General features: G+C 38.3%; 1 long non-coding RNA gene and 1 other non-coding gene across 2 annotated transcripts; both read left to right on the top strand.

Annotated features, from left to right (window-relative positions):
* The first annotated feature begins 5,776 nt into the window (after positions 1–5,776).
* LOC140699942 (small nucleolar RNA SNORA25) lies at positions 5,777–5,903 on the top strand. The gene has a single exon (XR_012078169.1). It is a non-coding gene; the product is annotated as a small nucleolar RNA SNORA25 (small nucleolar RNA).
* Positions 5,904–6,714: 811 nt separating this feature from the next.
* LOC140699702 (uncharacterized) lies at positions 6,715–8,073 on the top strand. Its single transcript, XR_012077946.1, has 2 exons — positions 6,715–6,801; positions 7,788–8,073. It is a non-coding gene; the product is annotated as an uncharacterized lncRNA (long non-coding RNA).
* The last annotated feature ends 8,335 nt before the right edge of the window (positions 8,074–16,408 follow it).

Here is a 16,408-nt window from a genome sequence, read left to right as displayed (position 1 = left end):
TTGCTGTAGAGGCCACAATTTCTTGATCTTGTGGGACCTGGGGTAATCTTCATGGTGAGGCAATATTTGGGGTTGTTCTTATAAAATGTATTTGGGGTGAGGAGTTCTGAGTAGGAGGAAGGTAATATATAGGGGAATTGTAATGGGATTTGGGTAGGGGTTGAGACTGACACAGATGGATGTGGCCATAGCAATCGAGTGGCAGTGAGATTGGAGAGGGAGAAATCTGCTTCCGAGATTTTTTATCAGGGCTGACCTAGATAGGAAGTGTTGCCTAACTGGATGTGGAGGGGAGAGACTGGAAGAAGACTTCTTGCTTGAGTGTTTGGACTGGATGGCCATAAACCAACGTTGGATATTCAGAGGATGGACACTGTGGACATAAAGGAACAGATGATCAATTGGTCACATTGATTTCTTTTCTTTTAAGTTTTTATTTTGAAATGATTATAGCATAACTAGTACACTGAGATCCTAGGTAGCCTTCACCCAGTTTTCCTGAATGATAACACTAACAAAAGTGTTAAAATCTGGAAATTGACATTGGTATGATCCATAGAACTTTTTGTGATTTCGCCAGTTTCCCGTGCACCCGTGTATGTGTGTGTGCATGTATGCCTGTATGTATCTGTGCAGTTTTATTACATGTTGATTTGTGTAACCATCACTACAATCAAGATATAGAATTGTTCCACCTCTGCAAAATCTCTCACACTCTTTCCCTTTTCCTTTTCCTGACTCCTTGCAGTCACGAATGTGTTTTCCATCTCTGTAATTCTTGTCATTTTTGAGAGTGTTAAAAAAATGGAGTCATACAGTATGTAATATTTTGATATTGGCTTTTTTAACTCAGTACAATTAATTCCCTTGAGATCCATCCAATTGTTGAGTGTATCGAAAGTTCATTTCTTTCCATTGTTGAGTAGTAGTATTCCATGGTATGAATGCACCAAAATTTGTTCCATACATTGAGGGACATTTGGGTTGTGTTGAAATTTTGCCTATTACAAATCAAACTGTTATGAATATTCATATGTATTAACTTTTGTGTGTGGTTACATTTTCATATCTTTGTGATAAGTGACCAGCATTGCATCTGCTGTGTTGTATATTAAATGTATATTTAGAATATATTTTTAAGAAGCTGCCAAACTATTTTCCATAATGACTGTACCATTTCAACAATCTCAGAAGTAATATATGAGATAACTAATTTTGCCACATCCTTGGTATTGTCATCATTTTAAAAAAATTTAGCTGTTCTAGTAGGTAGGTATAGACTAATATCTAATTGTGACTTTAATTTGAAGTTTCCTAATGGCAAATGACCATCTTTTCATGTGTTTGTCTTCTGTGTATTCTCTTTGATAAAAATATCTATGTCGTTGCCCATGTCCTAGTTGTATTACAGGGCTCCATGTCAGTACTCTGAGACACTTCATTATGCCTTATTGCTGCTGGAGGGGTCGGGAGGAAGCACCTGCTGGCCCCCTAGACCCTGCGGGGTGGAGGATGGGGGAGGCAGATTGCTGAGTAGCACTCCTCCCACACACCACCTTTACCTCAGCGATGCCAGGTCAGGCAGCACCTCCAGTTCTGCACATGGCCACACTGATTCCACAAGGGGTCAGTTTTCTTTTGGTCTTGGCAGGAGTAGTGCCAGTATTTAAGAACAAGTTTTTTCTGCCAGACGTCCCTTTCCCTGTCCCTGGGCTAGAGGGAGGGAGAGGCTTTATTTACAACCCTTATCTTCTGGTGGTTCCAGGTCCAGGCTTCTCCAGCACCTCATCAGGGGTGAAGGGGAAAGAAAACCCAGGTAGCTTCACCACTCCTCATGTTGTCAGCTTCCTGGCCAGTCAGCCTTCCCTCTATTTTTCATAGCTTTCCTGTGTTTGTTTGTGGTCTTAGTACCAGGAGATTTAGTCACAAGAATGAATGGCAAGCAATGGAGTGACTTCATCTTGGCCCCATGTCGGTTTTTAAGGACCTGGGCCACTTCAGGAAGTAGTCTAGACTCAGTAGAGCTTGGTGAAGACATACAGCATAGGGCTATTGACAGCAGGAGATGATGGAAGAGGGCTTGGGAGCCACTCCAACTTTGTTAGAACCTTGGCACCTGTGCTTACTGGTTGGGACTTAAGACTCAGCTTCCTCATAGTTCAAATGGGGATGATGCTGTTGCTGCTAATAATGCCTCTGTCTGTGACATTATACATTTACAGTAAGTTGCAGGATACCCGACCGTTACTAAGGGCCCAGTAAAAGTGATCTCTTGCTTTACCTGTAGTTGAGATTCTTGGCTCTAAGAAGATTATTTTTGGGCTTAGTGAGAGTGACTTAATGAGAACAAAAGCCAGATTACAGGGATTCAAAAACCAAGCAAAAGATGAGAAAAGAAGTCAGTGTACCTTCAAAATATTTTCCTGGAGAAGTAGAGAGAGGGTTGTGAAGGAATTCAGGGAAGTGACTGGGGGAGAAAGGAATGTGAAGTTTAGATAGGAAAGAATAAAGGACTGAAGAGGGAGAAATAAAGAGGTAAATTACAGAAAGAGCCAGGTTGCTGCTGATACTGGATTTAACACCCGGTATAAAGGAAAGAAAACTATTCCCTGAGACCAGGCATACTCTCCCGTAAACCCCATCCAGCACAGAACCCAGTTCCTGGCTGTCATCACTGATGTCACCAAGTATGTTGACCTTTACCACTTCCAAATCAGGCACCCACTGGAACTGTAACCCACCACTTCAGCTCCTGGTAGTCTGCAGCTCCTGTTGTAGAAAGGAGAGAAACAGAGGAAAGGTGAGACTGAATGAGGAGCTAGGACATTAGGAATTTTTATATAATAAGCTTCAGTCATTCATTATTATGCCATCAGACATTTACTAAGCATCTGCTTTATTCCAGGCATGTGCTCTGGTTATGATGATGACAAAATAGACATTATCCTTGTGCTTATGGAGCTTTCCTTCGAATGTGGGAGTCAAGTCTTATGTATCCATGCACAGCTGTGACACGTGTTGTGAGGGGAATGGAATTTGTACAGTGGGGTTATATTGCCAGGGGGATTCTGCATAGATGTGGAGGGTAAGGAAGGCCTCCCCAAGGTAGAGAGATTGGAGCTGCAATGAGGTAGTGGGTACTGTGGAAGCTGAGAAGCATGGGGAATGTTCTAGACACAGGGCACAGCATTCATGAAAGAGGAATATGAAATGTGGAACTGAATGAAAGCCACCAAGAACAATGTGTTCAGCAAGTGGGAGCAAGACCTGAGATGGGAGGTGGAGGAAGGTGAGCAGTGCAGACATCGTAGGCACCCAAGGGCTAGGGTGTTATTCTAAGCATGGCAGTTAGCTGTTACAGACTCATAAGTAGAGTGTAATAGAGTACATGCTCTTTTCCACATCTTTAAAAGTGACACTGTGTGCCCTGTAGGACTTATATTAGAGAGAGACACGGATGGCTATGAGGAGACTAAGCCCAGTATTAAAGGAGGCAAATTGAGAGAGGAGGTAGTTTGGACAAGGGTTATGGCCGTGGAAATGGAGGGAAGTAAGTGAACTGGAGACTTAGTGATGCATCAGACATGGAGGCAAAGTAGAGAGGGATGTTTAGATGACTTTCAGTTTTGTGGCTGGGTGACTAGTTTCCAGTTTCCAGTAATCAGGATCACTGAATATTTGGGAGAAGAAAACATGAGTTTATTTTTAGACATTTATTTGATCCAAGATGCTTCTTGGAAATGTTGAAAAAGTAGTTTTCTGTGTGGATATGAAGGGAAAACAAAGGCTTATAATGGAAACAGTGGCTTCCACCTGGGCAGTGAAGACTGAGGAGGTCTGCAGAGGGGTGGGAGGAATTCCAGGACAGAGGGCATAGTACTGTCATCAAAGGGGACAGTATTAGGAGGCAACCCTAAGAGTGAGAGGCATGGCGGTGTCTGAGGAGAGAGGCAAAGATTTAAAGATTAGATTTAGAATAGAAATAGTATGAACACTCTAGAAACTGAATTAAGGAACTAGTAAAAGGCTGGCCTGGCACAGTGTTTTCATCCATATCCCTTAGAGCACTGGGTCCTTGGGAGAGTTACTGTCATGTTCTCTCTCTGTCTCTCTGTCTCTGTCTTTCTCTTTTTCTCTCTCTCATGCACAATCATGTTTCATGATGGGGTAAGTATGGGGATCACTCTTAAGATGAAACAGTTTGTCAGTAACATAACTTCTAAGAGTGTTTGTCTAGCACCGTGAGTCTCAAGGTGGATGGCCCATGCAACAGTACTTACCGACTCTCAGGGATCCAAGTCCGTGTTCTCTGGAACAGCACTGGAGGGACACCTGCTGGGTGTCATTAACAGACTCAGCCACAGAACTGTGCATCCATCCCTCTCAACATCCTCCCCTCCCTCTCCACCCCTGCTCCCCAACCCCCTCTCTGGTAAAGATACAGTTTTTCTGAGGCATTGAAATAGCAGGGTTCAGTGTCAGGGTGTTGTGTGTTTAGGGCAGTGGAGGTCAAAATATTTGGTGAAATCAAGGATGACAGCCAGGAATCTGGATCCATTCTGGCCAGTGGTTGGGTGAATAGTGTGTCTGGGTGTTGGGTGGGATTAAACTTTGGTAACCAGTGAAAGCCTCCAAATTAGCAGCAGGGGACTAGTTCATGTATAGGCAAATAGGAAACCGAGAAAATGATATTCTGGAACAAACCTTCTGCAGATAATCGAGGTCAGGGTGGGAAGACGTGAACAGTAAAAGAAAGGAAGTAACCAAATGATAACCCCTGTCCTGGAGACTGAAATGATTTAATCTTAGAAGGTATGTGCCTGGGATTTGGAGAGTGAAAGTTTGTTATTTAAATGTTTAGAACTTGGAGGTTCTTTTATGTTGGTAATCGATGTGTTAGTGTGCAGCTACTTTGCACATAGCTTTGGCCATAAGGGAAAATGAACCTATTTCAATAAGTAACTCTCATCACCACTGGTATGGCAGTGAGATCACCAACATTCTCTTCATAGAGGGTTATATACAGTTTTAAAAAGCAGAGGAAGAGATCACTATAGAAGGTTTGAGCAAATAAGAGTGATATTATGAGTAACTGGGTATTTTGTGAGGTGGGATTTTGCTGCAGTCAGAAGCCCGGCATTTATCTTGTTATCTCCAGTGCCTAGTGTAATGCCTGGTAAACAGTCAGCTTTTGATTGAATGGGTGGATGAATAAATAATCCCTCAAATTCATTTTTTTAAAGAAGAACCAGAGGAGAACACTTGAGACTATATTAACTTTGGAGGTCAAACAAAGCCAAAATTATCCAGATGACCTCTAAGTTCTGGTATGAATTTGTAGCACTAGTTTTACATAGTTGATGGTTGCTGATAAGAGTGAGAAATTGGGGTTTTTAACAGGTAGAAAAATACTGACTTTTGCTTGATCCCACATGACTTGCAAGGAGAAAACCAAGATGTCAGGCAAGAAGAAACAGTTGGCCTTGATGTAGCAATGAATAGCAGAATATTGCAGATTTGATTAACATTAAGTTAGCTTTATTTTTGTAACTTTCTACACATAAGTATTCCTGCATAAGAGATGAATGATATGTACTTGAGAGCATTGTGTTGAATGAATGTATAGATGAGTGAATTCACATGTACCTTTGCTGGATGCAGCCTTCTTATTTCTTAATGTAGTTGTATCCTGGTGTTTGACATCACCGATTCTGTCTCAAGCATGCATAGTTATCTATTTGAATATCAAATTACCTCATAAGGACCCTCATTTTATAGGTCATTTCAAAGAGGGCTGATGGGACCAAAACCCAGGAGCTCTTAACACTGCGATCAATGATTGAGTTCTTTGTTGGCTGTAATAGTCACTCAATAGTGCTATGTTTCCTAATGGTGATAGAAGATAAAAAGATAAAAGACCTTCATTTTACTCTAGGATGATGGTAAACAGTTGGCAGTATGTGTATATCATTATGACTTCAATATTTCTTGTTTTGATTGTCTTGTCATTAACTTTCCTCCTTTTATCTCTCTCTTCTCCCAGGACATGGAGGCCTTCTTTTTTCCTATTCAATTACTGATTCAATTTTTCTGTCTTTAAAAAAATTACTGACTTGTAACTACATACAGTTATCCCTCGGTATCTGCAGGGGATTGCTACCTAAATCCCCAGATGCTCAATCCCTTAAATAAAATTGTTCATAGTTTGCATATAACCCACACACATCCTCCTGTATACTTGAAATCACCTCTTGATTACTTATAATTTCTAATACAACATAAATGCTATGTAAGATGTTGCTGGAACACAGCAAATTCAAGTTTGCTTTTTGGAACTTCATGAAATTTTATGCCTGAGAATTTTGGATCTGTGTTTGGTTGAATCCACAAATGCAGACCCTGAAGATACAGAGGGCTGACTGTACCGTGAATCATACTGGTCACTAAGACCACAGAGATACACAGGACATAGCCCTTCTCTCCAATAAGCTCCAGTCAGTAGAAGAAGTAGACATACATGTGTAGCACCAGTAAGACATTGTAGTAAGCTCAGAACAGAACAAATTTAAGGTTCTGTGTTATTGTGGACAGAGACTTGTTATAATGAGGATGAAGGTGGGTAAGGCAGGCTTTTTAGTGAAGGTTATACTGAAGCCAAACCATCTCCTTTACTTCTCTGTATCTTTTTGTTGTATTACCTTCCAATAGCCAAATGGATCAAGCCCTCAGAAGATCTATTGATCTGTCATCAAATCTTTCCCTGCTGAAAGAAGCTTCCTTTGAGGAGCTAGTCTTTGCTAGGTAATCCCATTAACAGAAAAGCCTGCATTTCAAATCAATCAGTGAATACAAAACACAAAATAGCTTTGTTAGAAATCTCTCAGGTTCTATCATTTACAGCAGTTTATGGCTGAGCTGCCTTTATGTTTAAACAACAAAAAATGTTGAAGGAATTTTAACTTCTGAGGACTAGACTCAAACCCAAGATACGGTGGTCGACTCAGACTTATTAATGCACTTAGAAAATGTAGGATTTTGACTGTCTTGAAATATCTTTGTGAATTACAGAGATAAGACTGAAAATAAAGATCATCTAAATTCTCTATTAAGAATAAATTTTGTGTTTTGAAACCTATAAAATATTCTGCCTTATGTTAAAATGCAGAGGATCCTCTGCTATAACCAAACTGAGAGCAATAAATTTTTAGCTTGGGTTTTAAAGGGTGAAAGAGGACAATGAGAAAGAAAAGAAGCTTAGAGCCAGTTTTGTGTCAAAAAAAATTTGAAAGAATCAAAATCTTTTCTTTTTGTTGACTTAATAATTAAATTGTACTTTTCTTTTCTGAAAACAAATAGGCAAAAACAATGATTGAAATAATCAAATACATATTTCTTTTCTTTAAAAATGTTATAACACCTTAAGGATTAATTTACTTTCAAATTAAACTTGATTACTTTCTGAGAGAAATACCACTTTAAAATGAAAGTCTTCCATTCCAGACAGCATTATAAACAGCTAAAAAAACAAGGGAGGAAAACTGTACTGTTTCAAAGCATGCTGGAATAAATAAAAAAAAATTTTTTTGGCACATCACTGATAGCCAATAGCATTTGGAAGATTTGGAGATGAGCTGGTTTGTATTAAACATATTTAAACATTTTAAAATGTGTCATGAATTAAGTCAAGCTTTACCTCAAACAGAGGCTAAAAATATCAAAATACATGGAGTTTTACTGTATTAAAATCATGATTATCTAAAAACCACTTGGCTTTTGTTTTTCCACAGAGAATAGTCAGATGAACTGGAAAAAATGGAGAAGCATGGCTGGTCCTCCAAAGACAAAGAAAATGCCAGGTTTCTTGGACAAACCTGAGTAGTGACCATATCATAGCAACCTGTAGATTGCATCCAGGCTATGGGTAGGCTCTTTCCAGTTGGAAAATGCAGTATCTTATGTGCATACCTCATGAATATTGTGAGGATAAATGTTTTTTGTGCATTGTCTTTTGCCTCTTAACTTGGCTTCATCAGGCTTCTATGAAATTAATAGAAAATAAAAAATAGAAACATAGACCCTTCCTTCATAGCTCATAGACTAGTAGAGAACCGATAGATGTCTGAGTAACCACTACCCAGTATAAAGGCATTTTTTTAGTTATTTAAATAAGATACTATAGAAACACAGAAAAGGAATGATTAAATATACTTTACAACAATATTTAAATTGGATTTTGAAAAGTAACCAATAAAATGACAAGAAATGGATGGTAAAATCTGATACAGCTAGAACATAAGGTGCTTAGGGAGATGGAATCAGAAGATGGCAAGCCATCTTTGCAAAGGGTCTTAAGGGCCTGCTGAAGAGTTTGGACTCCATTGGGCAGTCACTGCTTAGCCACGGGAATGCTTCTAGGCCAGGATGCAGTGCACTCAGATAGGCTTTTCTGAAAGACCATCATGAAGCACTTGTGAATGATGGTGTAGAGGGGAGACTTGAAGCTGGAGAACTAGCTAGTCAGATATTATGGTGCAAGCTAAGGACCCTGGGTTAGGATGAAGAGGAGAAAGGGATCTGGGAGTCCTTGGAGATGCAATGGAGCAAGATTCTAATCAAACACATATACAGGGTAAGGAATTGTCTTGTTATTTCACACTATGAAAAAACAGACTTTTCCCCAAGCGCAGTATATCAGGGACTACTGGACACCCAAGTCAGGCACTGGGTCCCATGATTAAAAAATCAAAGCCTGGATAGGGTGGGAAAGTACTGGACACCTGACCTACATTATAGCTCTGTATGTCTGGTTAAAAGAAAATAGAGTATCGGGGGGGTCAAGATGGCAGAGTCATAGGACCATGAGTTCACCTCTTCTCATGACTAAAAACAAAACCCACAATGACTGCTAAACAACTATTGACAAAAAAAAGACTGTAACCTAGCAAGAAAGATCTTCTTCAATGGGAAATATAGAGAGAGACCTGCAGGGGACAGTAGGAGGGCATGCTTCAATAGAATCAGGCCCCATAGCGCCTGGGTGGGGGACCCACAAGCTGAAGTGTAATTAAGTCACAGAGGCCCCCCCACAGGACTGAGAGCGCTGAGCCCCATGTCAGGCTCCCTAGCCCGGGGTCCAGCGTTGGGAAGAGGAGAGCCCAGGACATGTGGTTTTGAAGGCCAGGGGGCTTACCTCCAGGAGCCCCATGTGACCGGGGCAAACAGATTTCATTCTCTTGAGACACATACACAGAATTTCGCATGTGCCAGGTCCAAGGGCAGAGACAGCTTGGGAGGTCTGAGTAGAGTGAGGGCAGAGCACAGGTTTAATACAAGCGCCCACTCCTGGGAAAGGGAACAGCAGGACTTGGTGCTCGGTTCCCTGGCTTGTTTGTAACAGCCCCTTGTGATGTGCTGATTCTCGTGACCTCCTCCAGGAACGTGCACACTTTCAGCATCTCCGCCACCTCTCCTTGAACAGACTGCAGGGATCTCTCTTTCCTCAGTTCTTCAATGACAAAACTGATTTCCTTCCTTGAGCTCAGGTTGACCGTCATCAACTGTCTGTAAGCGTTAGCGAGGCTGGTGTATTTACTGGCTCCTTCTCTAGCCTGGTGTTCTTTAAAGTCGTCTCCATGCTAGCACACTCCTGTTTAGCCACTTACAGCTGGTCGATGAGGTGGCACTTCTCTTCGATCTGGGAAGCCAGTGTTTCAGCCCGCTGCTTTTCATAGCTTTGATAAAGGTGACTTCTAACACACTGAATAAGTCTGCAGGTAAATGAGACACTCACCAATGAGGTGAAGACAGGGAGACTCAACACTGCTTCCCACTGGAAGCTCTGGAACATGAACTGAGAACACAGGCCATAGGGCAGCAGCACCACCAGGACCGCACACACCTCCCTCAGGATCAGCCCAAAGCCAAGCTCCATGGAGGACAGTAGCCCTTCCATGACACTGACCCACCCAGGGCTCTGCCTGGTTACCATGGAGCCACCAGCCACAAGCCCCAGGGGACACCCCAACATTCCACCTGGAACCCAGCCAGCAACTGACATCCCAGATGGGTCAGTTACCAGTGTGTGGGGGAGGGGCTGTGCCAGAGGGGAGGGTTGTAACCTAAGTGTCATTCTCTCCATTACTGTCCAATGATAACTTTCCTTACCTCTTTCTTTTTGTGTTTATATCTACATACAGTAAAAAATAGAGTGAAATGTATCGATGTTAAGTTATTGATTTCACAAATTTTTCAAATTCCTAACCTTCCACAGTATCCAAAAAGTCAATGTATGAACCATATGTTTGAATCATATCCATTAACACAGAATATACACTTCGGTCACATTTCAACTGAACCACACCCTCTGACAACATGCATCCATCAGTTTGATGGTGGCTGAACTTGATAAAAATGAAATAAATCACACTGTACACTGTTATGTCTGTCTCTTTGGCTCTAACTAACATTTTTAAAGATAGATGTTTTTAATTGAATATGCTATTCATTCTGTTTGTAGGCCTGAATAATTCATCCTTGTAAGATTATATCACAAATTGATCCATCCTCGTTTTTTTGTTAATACACTTTATTCTTTTAGAGCAGTTTCAGGTTCACAGCAGAAATAAGCAGACAATACAGAGTGTTCACACATAGCCCTCATCACCACCACACACATACTCCCCTAGCCTCAACATCTCGCATCAGTGTGGCATATTTGGTACAATCGATGATCCAACATGGGAATATTAATATCAACCAAAGTCTATAGTTTACATTAGGGTTCACTCTTGATGTTGTATATTCTGTGGGCTTTGACAAATGCATAATGACATGTAGCCACTATAGTATCATACAGAATAATTTCATTGCCCTAAAAAGCCCTTGTGCATCATCTATTCATCTCTCCCTCCCTCTCCCCAGGATCTTTTTATTGTTTCTGTAGCTGTACCTTTTCCAGATTGTCATTTGGTTAGAATCAAAGTTTTTAGCCTTTTCAGACTGGCTCTTTTCATTTAGTAATAGGTCTTTTAAGTTACTTCCCTGTCTCTCATGGCTTTATCTTTTCTCTTTTCTTTTTACTGCACCTATATTTTTAAAATTTACCTATATGTACTGTTTATTGTTTCTAAGAATGTTTAGAGCTTTAGCTTTTTAAACTTACATAATTATCAAAGGAATAAAGCCAACCACAAAATAAGAATTAATTTAAAAAGATACACACGCCTTGCTATTAACACAACATTATTTATAATTGCTAAGATAAGGAAGCATCCTAAGTGCACATCAATAGTTGAATAGATAATGCAGATGCAGTATATGTGTATATAATGGAATTAACTCACCAATAAAAAAGAAAGATATTTTGCCATTTGTGGCCCTTCATTCACTTTTTCTTCCACTTCAAAAACCAGACATTTTTAACTGGCAGAGACAGTTCTACTACATCGAAAGCAACAAAATACATAGAAATAAACTTAACCAAGGAGGTTACCTATACCCTGAAAACTGAAATGATACAAAGAAATGGGAAGATTTCTTGTGCTCTTGGATTTGAATAATGAACACTATCAAAATGGCCACACTGCCCAAAGCAACCCACAGATCCAATGCAACCCCATCAAAATATTCACAACATTCCTCACAGAACTAGAACAAACAATTCCAAAATTTGTAAGGAACCACAAAATACCCCGAACAGCCAAAGCAATCTTTTGTAGGTCTTTTTTTTTTCTCTCCACTTTCTCTTTTTGTTCTCTTTTCTTATGGTTTGATGACTAGAGAAGGTACTTTAACATTTGTTGTAAAGCTGGTTTGGTGGTGCTGAAATATTTTAACTTTCATTTATCTGTGAAGATTTTGATGGAAAGAGTGTTCTTGGATGTAAGTTTTCCCCTTTCACCACTTTAAATATATCATGCCACTTCCCTCTGGCCTGTAGAGTTTGTGCTGAAAAATCAGCTGATGATTTTATGGGAGTTCCCTTGTATGTTTTTTGTTGCTTTTCTACTGCTAATTTTAATGTTTTCTCCTTATTCTTTATTTTGGTCAATATGATGACCATGTGCCTTGGTGTGTTCCTCTTTGGGTTGATCCTGTGTTGATCCTGAATATCAACAATTTTCTATGATTCAACATTATACAGTAGAGATTTAGACAATGATAAGAATATGACTCTATAACAAAAGTTACAGAAAGCAGCCATATCTACACTCATACATCTGCCTATGTATCTGTATATAGATATATTTTTATTATTAAACAAAGAGAATTAAAGTATGGGCTCAACTATTATATTCCTGGGGAAAGGGCATCTTTATCTGCTGACCACTGCATCCCCAACACCTGGCACAAAGCCTGGTGTGTGGAAGGTGTGCAATTGAATTTTCAATAAATGAAGACACTATGAGATCAGCAAGAAATCCTAAAAGAATGTAAAAGAAGGAAAAATTAAAACAGATATGAATGAATGAGAGAACTGAGAAATTAAGAAAGAAAGAAATCTAAGGGCTGGTTCCTTAAAAACAAACAAAACAAGCAACTGCCTGATGAAACCAAGGGGAAAAGTCAAGACTCACAGCAGATAATGAGCATGTGCTAAGCACAGTCTGAAACATGTTTACACACACTTTTTTTCATTTACACCTCACGGCTCACACCAGATATCAAGACAAGCTTGGGATGGACTAACCACAATGTGCAAACTACACATATCATTGCAATGAACAGACTTTACTAAGGTGCTTGAACAAAACTGAATATCTGAACAAATGAAATGCCAAAAAGAAACAGAAAAACATACTTATTGAACATCTGGAGAAATTTAAACACTGAATATTTGATATCAAGAAATGAATTAACACTTTTAGCTGTGAGCAAGGTCTTTTTCTTAGACCCTTTAAAAATCTTACCTTTTAGCTGTACACATTTCTAGATGAAATAAGATTTGAAGCAAAAGTCCAACAAATGGAACTGGTTAAATAAGCTGTAAAATAGTTAATCAGCTGAATTATTATTTTATTTAGATTTTAAATGGAGGTACTGAGGATTGAACCCAGGACCTTGTGCATGCTAAGCATGTGCTCTACCATTGAGCTATTACTGCCCCAACTGAATTTTTAAATATCACATAGTGGAAAATTCTTTAGCAACATGCTGTAAAATGCTTAAATATATGTAAAGATGAAAAACTTCAAAACAGTATAATGTTAATTTACTTAGAAATATGATATATACTAAATTGTCATTTAAAATAAATGTATATAGTGAGAAAACAAGAGTGAGAATACATACATTCAAAAATTAAGAATGAAACCAAAAAATATGGATTTGATGTTTGGCATTACAGGTGATTTTTACTTGCTTTCCATAGTTCCGAATTTTTCAGATTCCACCTAATTAGATGTACTATGATCAAGAAAATAAAGTGAAATTCAAACTTTTAAAGGCCCCGGGTAGCCCCTTCCTCACCCCCTCTGCCATTACCCTAACTCTACACCCTCATTATTTTGTGCCTGAATTGTGTTAACATAGTTCAACCTGATTTCTCATTTCTCTCTGTGCCCCCAAAGCCGGAGGTGCTTTCTAAAGGAAATAATCACATCCCGAGTCTCAGTGGTCTCTTTAGGCACTGGAGAAATACAAAATTTAAAAAAAAGAGATTCCTGTCATCAAAAATATGTGTAACTTATAGAGGACATAGGTTAGAATTCGGCCGAGTCTGTAACGGAGAAGTGCTAACATTTCCGCATGGAACATCACACAACATGGAAAAATGTGGAGAAGAAAATATATTTATTTTTATCAATAGAAATAATCAATAAGCAATTTACAGTAGGAACAGAGAACAGTTTTATTTGAGCCAATCTGAGGATTGTGGCTTGGGAGACACTGAATCGAGAAGCACTTGGATTATGTTCTGGTGAAGCACAAAATGGGGAAGACTTATACAGGCAAAAACTGCAAAATTACATATGTTGTTTGTCAAGAATTAGACTGGAGCTGGCAAGGTGTAAGGGTGTTAGTTAAGCAAAGAATGGTCCAAAGTGGTTGCATAGTTACGAGGGGACACCCTGAGACCATGAGGTTACAGCTAGCAACTACTAGCAAATATTGCTCTGAGAATGACTGGTGGTGTCCTCGAGTATGATTCAGTGCAGAAAATTCAAGTTTTCAGTAATATAGTAACACATCTATAGTGACACTGATGAAAGAAGTTGAAGACAACACAAATGGGTGGAAAGGTATACCATGTTCTGGGATTGGAAGAATTAGTATTGTTAAAATGACTGTACTACCCAAGGCAGTCTACAGATTCAATGCAATCCCTATCAAAATACCAAGGGCATTTTTCACAGACTTAGAATAAATTGTTTAAATTTGTGTGGAAACACAAAAGAATCCAAATAGACAGAACAATCTTAAGAAAGAGGAACAGAACTAAGGGGAAATTTCTCCCTGACTTCAGAGTATAGTACAAAGCTATAGTAATTAAAACAGTATGGTACTGATCCATTTTGATTCTTGAATGCATTCTTTTCTTTCATAGTTAAAGCAGATATACAATTCATGTTTGAAAGCCTCAAAACAGTCTGTTGTAGCTAGCATAAACTTTAAGCCAAATCATGTATAAGCCAGAATGACTTATCCATATTTCAGTATGTGAAAATTTCTTCCATCATCTGCCATTCTGTAGTCCAAAAATATAAGGTTAATATTTTGGTATGTTTTTATCTAGTGTGTGTATATGTTGCACATGCAAGAATTATTCCATTGACACCATGATGCATACGGTTTTTGTAATTTTTGTCCATTCATACATTCTCTGCTCTATAGTTGGATAATATATTTATGTTTACATTATGTCTTTTTTCTGGCTTTCTATTGTCTTAAAATTTTGTCAACATTCTCTCCCTGACTCCTGCAATACATTTTGAAAGCTGTAGGCAGTATTACTATTAATTTGTTGGCTGATCTTAAGTATTAACATATTTTCTTAATGTATCTAGTTTTAAAACATGCCATAAATTTACTCAATATATTTACCTTCCCAAATAAGATAAATCTTTTAAAACATTCTAACTACTAATTAACTGCTCTTTTCTTTCTTTTCTTTTTTCCAGACTTTTACTACTATCATTCTTCTTTTAAAAATTTCTGATATTTTATAATCCTTAAATAATAACTTTTACCAATATATTTAATCACTCTGCCACCACTTTTGCATCCCATTTTTCCTTTCTCATTTGGTTGTTTTCTCATTGAGGCTTGGTGGGCGTTAAGTTCTGAGTCTGGAAATAACTGCAAAATATTTTCTTTCTTATTTTTGAATGATCAGTCTGCTGGATATAGAATTGTAGATTGATACATTTTCATCAATATTTTGAGGATACCTTTTTTCTTCTGCCATCTCTTACCACTGATACATCTGTTTTCAATCTGTCATTCTTTTGTAGATAATCTTTCATTTTTGTTGACTTTTGTAATTTTCTCATCCTTATTCATATTTGGCTTTGCTTAAATATATATAGTATGACTTTGTTTGTTTGTTTGTTTGTTTGTTTGTTTGTTTATTATCTTTCTCTGCACATAAAACTTTTATTTTAAAGTCTGATGTCTACCTTAATGTTTTAAGAATTCTTGACAATTACCTTTTCATATATAGATCAGTTTCTCCTCTTTTCCTGAAATTCCTCTTAGATGGGTATTGGAGCCACTTAGTCCAACACTCTATGTCTCCTAACTTGTCTTTTATATTTTTAAAATCTACCCCACTCCTTTTGCTATAACTACTTCATGCATTCCTCAACGATGTCTTCCAGTTCACTGACTGTCTCTATGACTCTTTCCAACCTGGTGTTTATATTTTCAATGCAATTATCTTAAAATTATAATAATTTTTTTCTTAAGATTTATAATATGTTGTTTACCATATCTATGTTTCTTTTAAAATAATTTTTTATTCTTATTTTGAATATTATTTTTCCTTTATCTCTTTCATGTTTATTAAAATATATTAAAATTATGTTTGGATTTTCTAGTTTTTGTTTCATCTTTCCTTTGTTAATAGCTGTATGCTTTATTTCTATTTATTATTTTTCTTTAAGGTATTTGGATGTTGATTTAAAACAGGTGTCAAAAGATGTCAGAAGTTTACAGCCTGTGGGCTTTTTGTAAGTAAAGTTCAATTGGAAAATAGCCTTATACATCCAATCATTTATGAATTATGTATGATTGCTTTTGTGTTACAACTGAAGAGTTGAGGAGTTCTGACAGAAACTGTCTGTCAATTTTATTGTCCCTTGCTCTCTCCCATCCCCTGACCCCACGCATCTGCACTCTCTTAATTTTTTTCAATTATTTTTATTTAGCCTGCCTGGGAGTCCTGCCATGTGGACATGTTAGGTTATTG

Source organism: Vicugna pacos, chromosome 11 (genome assembly GCF_048564905.1).
Source record: "Vicugna pacos chromosome 11, VicPac4, whole genome shotgun sequence".
NCBI lineage: Eukaryota > Metazoa > Chordata > Mammalia > Artiodactyla > Camelidae > Vicugna > Vicugna pacos.
This window is presented reverse-complemented; position numbering and strand designations above follow the sequence as displayed.